The following is a 14,026-nucleotide window of genomic DNA, read 5'->3' as shown; positions in this document are numbered from 1 at the left end:
ATTTCCTCATAAAGGGGGATTCAAATCCCTTCCATGCGAAGGGCAGCAAGGGCTTGGGGCATCCACATGCCCCACAGAGGAGGCAGCCCCTGGACAGGTGGGGGTGCCCATCTTAGGCAAAATCATCCTCTAATCCATCAGTCAAGTGACTGGTAAGTTTCCCCTTGATCCTCTGCTCCAGTTCCCAGCTCTCCACCCACCACCCTCCCTTCATTACTTGCTTTTCTTTTTCCATATCATCTGCCATCCCCAGATTAACTGTTGTGAAGAGGGCTGTCATATCCCCACAGAGAGGAGTAGGTGTCTGGGATCAAGGTGTCGCTAGGCTCCCACTCCATGTGGTCATCAGGCATCCTTCCCCACTTGTCCTCCTCTTCAGCATTCATCTCCTCCCACTCCTCACCAAGAGAGAGGGCTGACTTCTCCTTGGCCTCAATGGGGCATTTCCTGTTCCACTGATCATGCGGTTATGGTCAGTGTCCTCAGACAGGTAGATGCCCACTCTTCCAGGTCTCCATTGCATGGAAGTTTGCTTGAATGTACACTCTTAACAGCCCTGCCTCTCTGGCTGCATGTTATAAACAGTCAGGCATCCTGATCAGTCCCCTATCAGATATAAGGTTTCCCTTAGGGCAAAGCTGTCTCCTGCCTACTTGAGGTTGCCAAATCCATTGTGAAACCCCCTCTGTAGTCTGCAAGCCTGGTTCTATACCTGGGTAAATTAGTAAGAAAGCTTTTCATTGTATTGATAAGAATACCAACTCAATTTGCTTTAAGTAAAAGGAGAATGCACTGGTTCATTAACTGAAAAATCCCAAGGGCAATTGGCTTCAGGCTCAGCTGGATCCAGATACTTAAAAAGGATTGATAAACTACAGCCTGTAGGTCACATGGAACCTGCCACCTGTTTTGTAAATACCTTTGTATTGGAACACAGCCATGCTTAATTGTTTACATGTTATCTATGGCTGATTTCACCCTGTGACCACAGAGTGGAGTAGTCGCAACAGAGATCTAAGGACCACAAAACTGAAAATATTTACTATTGGCCCTTGTAGAAAACTTTACCAACCCTGGCTTAAACAATTTCATCAGGAATCTACCTTTATGTCTTGCCTGATGGTTGTCGTGGGTTCCCCGAGTGCCTGACCCCTAAACGACACAGACTGAGAGCGGCTGAGGTGTGGTTTCCTAAGCAAAAAGTGGAGTGTGGTCACCGAAGGAAGGATAAATAGCTTCTGAGCAGGCCAAAACAACAGATGTCTGCTCCTCAGGCTCTCATCTTGTTTTCTGTGCACCATTCCACCGAGCCTCCATGGTGATGAACCATCAGTCACCTGAAGTTTATCCTTCAGCGTGGTGGCATACTGAGTGAGACTGTCCCTGGGTGTTCCCTGTTGTCAAGCCCAAAATAAGATCAGTCAGTGGCCATGGCTCTCTATCATGCTAGAGAGCCGTCAGCAGCGCAGTTCCCAGGGCGTGGCGTGGATTAGAGCATCTGCACACCGGCGTCACTGCCACTGTTGATTTGGAAAGAGCCTCCCATGCATGTTTAAGTTCTATGGAATTCCTTGGGTTAGGGTCCATTTTAGGGAGTGGTCCTAGCCTTGCCAATTATAAGTCTGCTGGCAAAATGATTCTTAAAAAATCTCACAATTTTTTGGTGAGGGTTTATAAAGACAGGAGATCCATAAACTGAGAACTTCTCCCTCCACACCCCTACTGTGGAGGATGCTTCTTGACCCCTGGTCATGGGAGGAGCTGTGCCTTCCTGATTTGGACTCTCTGGTTTCAGAAGACCACATTCAGGGCACGCTGTTTCTAAGAGCCGCTCTGAGTCCTCCCCACATAGGCTGGTCAGGAAGCAGTGCTGTCCACATAACGCACGGGGCGCAGGTGTCCCACTTTATTTGGATGTCCTCTGCCGGCGTGGGCCAGAGGAGCCATGCCCTAATTAGCCCCAGCATCTGTTCCCTCCCCAAGGCCCAAAGTCATCATGCATGGACCTCAGTGCTGCAGGGCAGCCTTTTTGAAACTGTACCAACTGCTTCCACAGTCCATTTACAGGGCACACAGGGTCCTGTGTAATCAGGGTCCTGATAATCAGGGCGATCGTTGTGGTTCTAGGACAGGAGGTTTGGGCTTCAAGAGGTGCTCCGTACCCTCCCAGCCCATTGGACCCACTTCTTCCCCTTCACTGTCAACCATTGCTCACTCGCAGGTAAAGCACTCTGCGGACGCCTCACCTCCATCTGGGACCGCGAGGCAGAGTTGGGTTATGTCATTCAAGGGCGTAAGTGCAGCTTCTGAAGGTTGCCCCAGGCTGTCAGCCAAGCCTCTTTTCCAGACCCCTTTGCATTCCAAATGGCCTACCCTCCCTCATTACAGATGTTCTCAGCGACCTGAGGACCTGACCTTTCTAATGCAGCAGCTGCATCTTCAGAGCAGATGATAACAATGCTGGAACTGCAGGCCACTGGAGCTAATATCCAGCATGCTTCTTAATACCCAATTCAGCGCTGGAAAGTAAGGCAGGTAGCAACCCATGCCAGGAAGGCTGTGCCACACCCAAGTTCCTTAAATGTGTTCTCAATAATCCACTTCGGCATTAAAAACTCTATAGTCTGTTAATGGGTCTTTGGGTCTCACTGCCAGTCGGGCTTTGACAAGCAATGTCACAATTTTATTATTGCCACTGACCCAATGTAACATCACCTTCCACCTTTTTGGCCTAGCCTGAGGTTGCCTGCCTGGCATCCCTTCCTGGAAGGAATATCCCTCTGTAATTCTATGTTTAGGTGGCACTGAGCCCCACTCAGTCCCCAGCCCCAGAACCTAGGGGCGGGTATGCGACACAGGCCTGCAGATCATTCCATTTCACTAGCCCTAGTGACTAGTTCAGGGCTGGGTCTGTGGCCAAGCTGGGCCAAACTGACCCTTCCCTGGCAGTTTCCTGTCAACTCCATCAAGAAAATGCTCCCTCCTCTTCTGAGTGTTCAAACTGGAGCCACCTGAGGCTAGTTCACCGTCCCCATGAAGGAAAAATTCTACAACAGGAGAAAATGAGGCCAACAAGCCAAGTGAACCAGAGATCAAGTAGAGATGCGAGATGGAGAGAGACACAGACAGATACAGAGAAGGAGAGAACTTTGATATCTGAGCCCCTGGACTCATCCTTGTCTGAGTATCCATCCTTGGAGGAAATGAAATATTATATTTAATATCATTTATATCATCATTTAATATCAATCTTATTTCATGTGTATTTGAAAATGTAGTTTAAACAATAAATAAGAAATCTTGCGAGAATGAGAAGTTATTGCTATGAGGGCTTTTGAGAATGCAAAGCATCAGGCTGGATATAATTTTTTGTATGGCAAAGACTAGGAGTAAGTTGGAAGGTGCAAGGAATAGAAAGAGAGAGAATATTAACCATATGGAGTTAAGATCTTATTTCAAATTACATTTATTCTTATTTTGTGTCTTGTCATGATGATATTGAGTAGTTTGTATGCAAGAAGCTCTCCTATAAAATTCTATTCTAACTACAATCGTTTATTGTTTTATAACCCTTAACCTTGAGACTATGATGCCTGTTTATTGTAGGAAATTGTATTTACTCATTGTAAGTTTGTTATAGAAAATTGAACTTTCCATCAACCTTGTAATATTTAACCCACTGAGTATAAGTTCAGTGCTTTTGTTTTATTTAAACCAACCAGCAAATGTAAGTGTGGTAGAATTTCTTGGCATTTGGAAAAAGTATTTGTAAGTTCTTTCCCCCTTGTAGAAATTAAACAAGGAAAACAAGTATTAATTATAGCTGACTCACATTAAAAGCACGATGCAGAATTTAAACTTTTTCTGCCACACCTTGGACTTTTCAGTTACACAGAAGACCAACACATTGTCCTTTCTCTGCCATGTGCAACAAAGAATCCTGATTAAAGTACCTTCCAAGGAGGAGTGGTGAGGGAGGCGGGTTAGGTGGATTGGCGGGGTCATACAGGAGCACAGATTAGCCAATCTGTGGGGTTCTGCATGCCCTGCCCTCATTCAGGGCCTGTGATTACCCTAGACATTTTAGAGACCACTGGGCATCGCAGCTGATCTAACATTGATTCCCAGAGATACAGATGCCAATAAACTCCAACAGAGTGGGAGTGTGTGGCATTGGGGGCAAATAAAGATCTGAACCTGAATCCACCTCACATAAGGTCCAGTGAGGCCCAAACTCTATCCTGTGATCATTCTCCAGTTTGTGAGGTGTAGCCAGAACTCACAGCTCCAGCTGCTCCTGATCCCCGCCCTGTATGGGTGAAGAGGTCTTTTTTCAAGGGAAAGACCTAGTGTGAGCCCCTGGAGTCTCCCTCTCCATCTAAACAAAATAAAAGGTATCCTATCTCCCTGGGACAATTGCATATGTTGGCAAAACCACTAACAATGTGAAATATACAGGATTAGTGACTCCCATCGCATATCAATACTTCCTCAGTTCTTTTGGCCACAGCCTTGGAGAACGGCAGTGGATCATCACACGCTTCCTTAGTGACGACTGTTTGCATCTGTTACTCCAGATGTGCTCAGATCATACATGTCCACACAGCTCCCTGCACGGCTGCCTCCCCTCCATGTTGTCTGGCGCTGCTTGATCAAACCATCCGTTTTCAATAATTACACCTTCCAGCTGCTCCAGAGCCAGGTGTGACTGTAACCTCCCGTGCCCTCCCGCCCTGCACTGTCACGCCTCCCCCTCCCCTCCCCCCGCCCCCGTCTCTCTTCTTCTTCCCTCCATTGCTGGATGCTCTTTGCTCCTCAGTATATTCCTTATCGCTCCTAGTGGGATGATGGGGTTGCCAGCCTCGGTCAATACTTCCGGGCAGTTTTTACTGACACTACTCACCATGACTCTGTGATTGTGGAAGTGAGGGAGAAGCAGAGTTTACTATAAATAACTGTAATATTAGTCAGGAAAAAACACACACCTAAAGCACTAAAATCACTGTTGACTTCTTTTTTAATATTTACTTTTATTTATTGACTTATTTGTGCCAGTTCTTAATTGTGGCATGCAGGATTTTTTTTTAATAGTTGTGGCATGTGAACCCTTAGTTGCAGCATATGGGAGCTAGTTCCTCGACCAGGGATCGAACCCCGAGCCCCCTGCACTGTGAGCATGTAGTCTTAGCCACTGGACCAGCAGGGAAGTCCCCATTGTTGATTTTTGACTTGAGTTTTTCTTCCAATCTATACAGAATGTATCCAGAGAATTTTCAAGGATAACTGGACCCTAACAGCGCCACAGTCTACAAGGGCCTTTTCATGCAGGCTCTCAGTGTAGTCAAAACCACCACCCTCTGACACTGGGACGAACAAAACCCTCACCTGAACCCTCTCACTCTCATCTCTGGCTTGACCTGTCCGTGTCTGGTCATTCCTTCCGTCCTACAGAAGCTCCCTCCTTGGGCTCTGGTTCAAGCTGTCAGTTGCTCAGTTCCATCTGGTTTCACTGTAGATATTGAGGGATGGGGATGAAGACGAGGGCTGTTGGCTGGGAGAATATCAAGAAAGACAAACTCTTCCTACCACCGTCACAATCTCCTCTTGGCACCTGGCCAGTGTGTTGTTATGTACAAAGAGCTCTTGTCTCTGCGGTCAGGAGTCACATGGCCATGTGCCCTTTTGGCCACTCTGGCCTTTGTGTATCTCAGGCTTCAGGAGGCAGATGCGGGCCCGGAGGGGGCCTTGTGATACCACCACAGCTGTCATTTCTGTCTCGGAGTGGTGTCCACAATTTCCCTCCGACTTTGAAGTGGGATTCTAAACCTCATTACAGCTCAGGCCTGATCAATCTTCCTTTCTTTGTGCCATAAATCTGCAAGCTTGACAGTCAGAGTGAGGTTGGACTCGGGAGTATGAGAATGGTTTAATCTAAGATGCAAGTAAGTAACACCCATCAGGTGAAAAAAATCCCAGGCAAGACCCAGCCTTTAACCCCCACGTGACTAGATCTCCCAGAACCACTGCTTCCGTCACCATCTGCCAGACAGGAAGTTGGTCTCTGCACATCATAAGAAAGTGAAAGTCACTCAGCTGTGTCCGACGCTTTGCGACCCCATGGACTATATAGTCCGTGGAATTCTCCAGGCCAGAATGCTGGAGTGGGTAGCCTATCCCTTCTCCAGGGTATCCTCCCAACCCAGGGATCGAACCCAGGTCTCCTGTATTGCAGGTGGATTCTTTACCAGGTGAGCCACCAGGGAAGCCCCCACACATCATAAAATCCCCCTAAGCACATAAAATCCCCCTAAATACAAGCCCAACTCCCCTGTGACTAAAAGTTTCCTGGAGCTCTGGAAGAGAAAGGTGTGTGAACCTCTGCATAGCAGAATCCCCTCAGGTCCCTAGTCCTTCATCTCTGCTCAAGGCAGAACCCACATTCACCCCTTCTCTCCCCATCCATCCACATCTCAGCCTCTCCCTGCCAGCCTGGCTGTACTCCTTCCCTGCTCTGTATATCAAAATCCTGCCAGCATGAACATACCACTCAGCAAACAGAAGCCCAGTCGTTAGCTGAACAGCTAAACTAACCAATTGTTGTTCCTCAAGGGGGCATGACCCTGGGGGGACCCCAGTTTATCCCACCACTCCACGTTCAAAGGTTAGAAAAAGTCAAAATGTTATCTATGGTAAAACAGTTCCTTGTTTTTGAAATGAAATTTCCACTCATCCCCAACCCAGATTAAAGAGTTCCATCCATGCCAAAGTTGGGACAGAACCACTCTTTCACCGGTATTCTCAACTCTAAGCTTTTATTTGTTTTTACTAAGCTCTCCTCTAGCAGCAGCACCAACAGAACTTTCTGCAGTGATGGAAATGCCTCACAGATGCACTGTCTAATATGCTAGCCACTAGCCCAGGGGGCTTCTGAGCACTTGGAATGTGACTTGGGTGACTGAGAAATGAGATCTCTGATTTTGCTTGCAATTTTATTTATCTATTATTTATTTTTGGCTGTGGCGGGTCTTCGTTGCTGTGTGAGGACTTTCTCTAGTTGTGGCAAGGGGCGGCTTCTCTCTAGTTGCAGTGTGCAGGCTTCTCATTGCAGTGGCTTCTCTTGTTGCAGAGCACAGGCCTTAGGCTGGAGCTCCAGAACTGCGTCTCAGTAGTTGGGATGCACGGACTCAGTTGCCCTGTGGCGTGTGGGATCTTCCCGAACTAGGGATTGAACCCATGTCCCCTGCATTGGCAGGTGAATTCTTAACTACTGGGCCACCTGGAAAGTCCTCATTTTAATTTCAATACCCACATGCAACTGTGGCTACCACTTTGGGCAGCACAGTTCAGTTCTGTTCAGTCGCTCAGTTGTGTCCGACTCTTTGCGACCCCATAAATCGCAGCACGCCAGGCCTCCCTGTCCATCACCAACTCCCGGAGTTCACTCAAACTCACGTCCATCGAGTCAGTGATGCCATCCAGCCATCTCATCCTCTGTTGTCCCTTTTTCCTCCTGCTCCCAATCCCTACCAGCATCAGGGTCTTTTCCAATGAGTCAACTCTTCACATGAGGTGGCCAAAGTATTAGAGTTTCGCTTCAACATCACTCCTTCCAGTGAATACCTAGGACTGATCTCCTTTAGGATGGACTGGTTGGATCTCCTTGCAGTCCAAGGGACTCTCAACAGTCTTCTCCAACACCACAGTTCAAAAGAATCAATGCTTCTGCACTCAGCCTTCTTCACAGTCCAACTCTCGCATCCATACATGACCACTGGAAAAAACCAGAGCCTTGACTAGATGGACTCTAGCCTAATTCTACCAGTTCTACTCTTCTTAATTCTAAGAAGCTGTCAAAGAAACTCAAATTGACTGTAGGATAGTGCTCAAGATGTTGACTAGTTCCCACAGTGTCCTCTCACTAGGAAAAATTTTTCTCAGGTCTAAGTACCTGAAAAAGCAAAGCTGCTCTTAACAAGTGAGTCTTTTTTTTTTTTTTTTTCAGTCTTAAAGACACTATGAATTGCATACTCAATTTGTTTCCTTTTTCTCTTTGACTGTCAGGAAGCTCAGTCAAATTTAGAGGCTCTACCTTTGGTGCCTTTGAATATTAATATCATCCTCAGTTCCATTTCTTTCTTTCCTACCCCGTTGTCTTGTATGGGATGGGATGCATATAGAATGCCAACACCCTTCCCCACAAGAATAATCTTTGGGAAGAGGTGTCCATTCAGGCATTACTGATCAACTTGGTGAAGCCTGCAGTCATGACTCATGAGTTATCTTGGGGAACTGAATGAGGGAAGGGAAGGGATCCAGGGAGTGAAACCCTTATCCTGGTGGGGAAGGAAGGGATTTTCTTTGTTGCAAGGGAGCATTGATGAAGGATGTAGCCCAGAGAAAAAGGAGGGCAGGGGAGTGAAGTTAGCATTTGCTTCCTGAGATACTTAGCTCTCTGGTCTCAGGGAAAGTCCTAGTTATTCCCCAGTTGTAATTTTTCTGCTGTGTGTGTGTGTGTGTGTGTGTGTGTGTGTGTAGCATTAAATGATTCTTAGATTTACAGAGCTGGGCGACTATCACCACAAAACATTCCCGTCACCTCAAAAAGAATTCTTGTGCTCATTTCTAGTCACTGCATATTCCCACCAGCAACCACTAACCTACTGTCTGTGTCTGTAGATTTGCTTTTTCTGCACTTTTTATATGTATGGAATCATACAATATGTGATCTTTTGTGTTTGGCTTCTTTTGCTGAGCGTAATGTTTTTGAAGTTCATCTGTAGAAGCGATCAGTACTTTATTCCTTTTTATTGCCAAATAGTACTCTACTGTGCAGACAGACTACATTCTGTTTATCCATTCACCAGTTGATGAACATTTGAGCTGTTCCTACTTTTGGGGTATTGTAAATACTGCTGCTGTGAACTTCCACACATATAAGTTCTGTGGACATATGTTTTCATTTCTCTTGGGAAGATACTCAGAAGTGAAGTTGCCGGGTCACGTGGTAAATTTGTGTTAAGAATCTCAAACTGTTTCCCCAAGTGTTGCAGTATTTCACATTCCCACAAGTAATGTGTGAAAACTTGTTTCTCCATATCCTCATCAGCACTTGTTACTGCCTGCGTTTTTTATTACAGCCATTGTAATTGATGTGTAGTGGTATCTCGTTGTGCTTTTAATTTACCTTTCTCTAACGACTAACAATGAGCATCTTTTCATGTGCTTATTGACCATTCATATGCCTTCTTTGGTGAAATGTTTGTTCAATACTTTGCCATTTTTAAAAACATTTATCCATCCATTTGGCTATGTCATGTCTTTGCTGCAGCACACGGGTTTCTCTAGTTGTGGCATGGGCTCAGTGGTTTAGGCCTGCGGGCTTAGTCGCCCCGTGGGATGTGGGATTTATTTCCCCAATCAGGCATCACATCTGCATCCCTGCATTGGAAAGTGGATACTTTTTGAAATTAATTAACTATTTATCTGGCTCCGTTTTCATTGCATCACGTGGCTCTCTCATTGCCGAGCACGCACTCTCTAGCTGTGGTGTGCAGGCTCAGTAATTGTGGCTTGAGGGTTTAGTTACTCTGCAGCACGTGGAATCTTTCCAGGCCAGGGACGGAACCCATGGCCCCTGCCCTGCACATCAGATTCTTAACCACTGGACCACCAGGGAAATCCCACCCATTTTTAAATTGAGTCATTTGTCTTATTATTGAGTTGTAAAAGTTCTTTACACATTCTAGATACAAATCCGTTTATTAAGCGTAAGATTTGTAAATATTTTCTCCTAGCCTGTAACTTGTTTTCACTTTCTTAATGGTGTTCTTGGGAGAAGGCAATGGCACCCCACTCCAGTACCTTGCCTGGAAAATCCCATGGACGGAGGAGCCTGGTAGGCTGCAGTTCATGGGGTCGCGAAGAGTCGGACACGACTAAGCGACTTCACTTTCACTTTTCACTTTCATGCATTGGAGGAGGAAATGGCAACCCACTCCAGTGTTCTTGCCTGGAGAATCCCAGGGACGGGGGAGCCTGGTGGGCTGCTATCTATGGGGTCGCACAGAGTCGGACACGACTGAAGCGACTTAGCAGCGGCAGCAGCAATGGTGTTCTTTGAATTGAAAAGTTTTTAATTTTAGTGAAACCCAATTTATTATTTTTCTTACATTGCTTGTGCTTTTAGTATCATATCTAAAAACTCTTTCTAACCCAAAGTCCTGAAGATTTGCTCCTATGTTTCCCTCTAAAAGTTTTATAGTTTTAGCTCTTAGATTTGGGTATATGACCCGTTTTGAGTTACTTTTTGAGTACAGCCTGAGATAAGAGTCTAAATTAATATTTTTGCATGTGAATATCCAGTGGTCCCAGAACTGTTGGTTGAAAAGACAATCCTTTCCCCATTGAACTGCCTTGGCACCTTTGTCAAAAATCAATTGACCATAAGTGTACAGGTTTATTTCTGGGCTCTAAAGTCTGTTTCATTGATTAGTAGGTACATCCTACATAGTCTTGAATACTGTCCTTGTTTTGTTTTGTTTTGTTTTCATCCTTTTCCATTTTCGTTAACTGGGAGAATAGGCCAATCCCCTTCTCTTTCCCCAAATTGATATTAGCTCTTGGCAAGAATGTAATTGCCAGCATCCTAAAATCAAGCCATCAAATCCTCTCTTGTGAAAATCATTGAGAAGTCATTAAAGGGACTAGGACCATATTCTTATTCAAACAAATCCCAAAGGGGATCAAGAAAGGAACAGACATTCTACCCTTGCCACAATAATCGGATTTACTGATTCCCAGGGAAAAGGGAAGACACGATGCTAATTTGAGGCAGTTAAGGAATTATTTCCTTTCTCAGTTTGACTTTAAAATGTACTAGGCCTAAGAAGTAGTCTTTACGGGTATGAATGTATTTGTTTAACAACTTCAGTATTTAAGGGAACCAGTATGGATATGGAATATTGAAAAGAAAATCCTTGAAGTAAAGAAACCCACCTTGAAAAATGGGAAGTAGAATGCCAACACATTTCCCACAAGAATAATTTTGGGGAGGAGGTGTGCATTCAGGCATTATTGATCAAATCTGCAGATATGACTCACAAGTTATCTTGGGGAACTGAATGGGGGAAGAGAAGAGGTCCAGGGAGTGAGACCCCCATCCTGGTGGGGAAGGTGGGGCTTTTCTGTGTTGCAAGGGTGAATTGATGAAGGCTGCAATTCAGAGAAAACCTGTCTAAAGGAGGGCAGGGGAGTGATGTCAGCACTGGCTTCTTGAGATACTTACTTCTCTGATCTCAGGGAAAGTCCTAGTTAGTACTCCACTGCAACTTCTTCTTCTGCATTGTGATTCCTCTTCTAAGCTGCCCTGGCCTACACTGAAGCAAGCCACACATGGCAGCCCAGCCTCATATGATGGTCTTGGGAAGAAGAAACAGGTGCTATGGTGAAGGGTGGAGGATTCCACCTCCTACCTCTTTGCTGGGGTTCTGAGGGAGAAAGCAAAGTTTTCTCGAGCAATTTACATCCCAAGCGCCAGGTGATGACCAGCATTATGAGACGCGATCACCCACAGAGCTTAGAAGAACATTTAAAATGGTGCACCAGCTTCTAACTGAATAACACAAGGGAGATCTAAGACTGAACCTTCTACTTTTCTGTTTAGGTTAGATGAAATTCTAAAGGGAAATTGGGGAGAGGGAAACATTTTTCAATGTATTCATTTAGTCACAAATATAAGGAGAGTCTTACTATGTACCAAGCATCTTATATGTTTTTTAAGTTTTCTATTTTGCTTATTGACTTATTTTATTTTTGGCTGTGCTGGGTCTTCGTTGCTGCATGCAGGCTTTCTCTAGTTGCGGTGAGCGTGGGCTACTCTTCGTTGTCATGCATGGGCATCTCGTTGCAGTGGCTTCTCTTGTTGCCGGGCACAGGCTCTAGGCTCACAGGCTTTAGTAGCTGCAGCTCGTGGGCTCAGAAGTTGCGGTGCACAGGCCTAGTTGTTCCTCAGAATGTGGGATCCTCCCAGACCAGGGATTGAACCAGAGTACCCTGCACCGGCAGGTGGATTCTTAACTACTGGACCACCAGGGAAGTCCCATTTATGTTTTTAATAAGTCACCTAAGCCTTTTAAGAAAGAAGGTAGGGTAGAGAAAGAGGGAAAAGAACTCAATAAATCTTGGTTGAATCGATGAACTTTAAGAGCCAGATGGCATGAGCCTTAAATGAGCAGGAATTTTTCCATGAGGCTGAAAGGAATAATGATGTGGGCGTGGCTTTCGTGAGCAGGAAGGCTCTGCCCTGACTCCTTAGTCTGCACTGGAGAATGGCAGCTTCCCTGGAGACAGTTGCCAGGTCCTCAGTGAGGCAGAAATTGGAGGCAGGCCTTCTGAAGAGGCTGAGGGTATCTGCAGGACTACAGGCGAAGGCTGGGGAGGCAGCAGTGTGAAGCTGGATCAGGAGAAAGGAAGTGCAGAAGGAGGCTCATGGATGCTGAAGCTGGCACTCATTAAAACAGTAGCTGAGGATTACTAGGATATGGGGCCCCAGTGGGATTAGCTTTTAAGTGGTCCTCCAAACCAATGCTATTAGAGTCTTGGTTGTGCTAATTCTGATAATCATCAAATAGCTTCTATTTTCAAGAACCTGTGATATAAAGCTCAGATGACACTCTTTACAAACACAGTGTTATGTCATTCCTACAATGCTACAAAGTAGGTAGTATCCCCCTTTTACAGAAGAGGAACGTGAGGCTTAAACAAGAGAAGTAATTTGCCCAAGACCAGGTAGCTTGTAAGTGCCACACGCATAATTCAGGCCAGGTCTAGTATGTCTCCAAAGGATGGCCTGCCCCTAGTAACTGATTTGTCCTGAGTGTGGCCAGTTCAGCCTGGGGTGTCTGGTGGCACTGGCAGCTTTGGGGAGCCCTTGGAAACCTGGAGGTGTCTGTGGTATAAACCTGTATGGATCCAAAGCCATGGTCAGAAGCCCCTACTACACTTATGAATCCCAATGCCCACGTGGCCGGGAACCCCCATGGATTCTACCCACCTTCCAGATGGGGTGAGGGACCCAGAAAGATATGTTTGCATAATTACGTGTGGAAGAAACAAGACACTGTAAGAATGTCTAACAAACAACTCTGACCTACCTCAGGGGAGGCTACCCCAAGGAAATGATGCTTGCACCAAAAGTTGAAGAATGAACTAAAAGGTGAAGTGATGGAGTAGAAAAGTCTTTTACAAAGAATGGTTCAGGGACTTCCCTGGTGGTCCAGTGGCTAAGACTCCACATTCCCAATGCAGGGGGCCCAGCTTCAGTCTCTGATGGGGGAACTAGATCCCGCATGCTGCAACTAAGAGTTCACTGTCACAACTAAAGATCCCGCTTGTTGAAACTAAGTCCTGGCACAGCCAAATAAATAAATATTTTTTAAAGAGAATGTGCAAAGGCCTGGTGGCTGGGGCGGGTGGGGACACAAGTATCTGAGGAATTGAAAGGAACCTAGCGCAGATGCAGGGCACTGAGCAGTGGGGAGCATGGTGCTGGATGATGTGGGAGGCGGGCAAGGGAGGGCCTTTAGTACTTGCTAAGGAGTTGGCTCTTTATCCCAGAGCAATGGGAAGTCATTAGAAGGTTTTAAAAGGGGAGTGAGTGACATGATAAGACTGGAGCAGGGCAGGGCAGATGTAGTGAGATCAGTTAGGAGCCACCGTAGGAGTCCAGATAAGAGCTAACAGTAGCTTGGACCAGTGAAGTATTGCTAGAGATGAAGAGAATGGGGTAGATTAGAGGTGCTTTGGAGGTAAAGTAAACAGGATCTGGGGATGGTTCCTAGGATTCTGGTTGGCCTATTAGGTGGACAATGGTGCCATTCGCCAAGACAGAGAACCCCAAGAGAATGAGAACCGTGTGTTAGGTCTCAGACATGTCCAGGTTGAGGTCCTCTGAGAGATGGAAGTAGAGATGACGAGGCTGTTGGCTAGGATCCTCCTGGTCAGGAGAACAGGAAGTTCTCCAGGCTGG

This window comes from Bubalus bubalis, chromosome 6 (assembly GCF_019923935.1).
Source record: "Bubalus bubalis isolate 160015118507 breed Murrah chromosome 6, NDDB_SH_1, whole genome shotgun sequence".
Lineage (NCBI taxonomy): Eukaryota > Metazoa > Chordata > Mammalia > Artiodactyla > Bovidae > Bubalus > Bubalus bubalis.
This window is presented reverse-complemented; position numbering follows the sequence as displayed.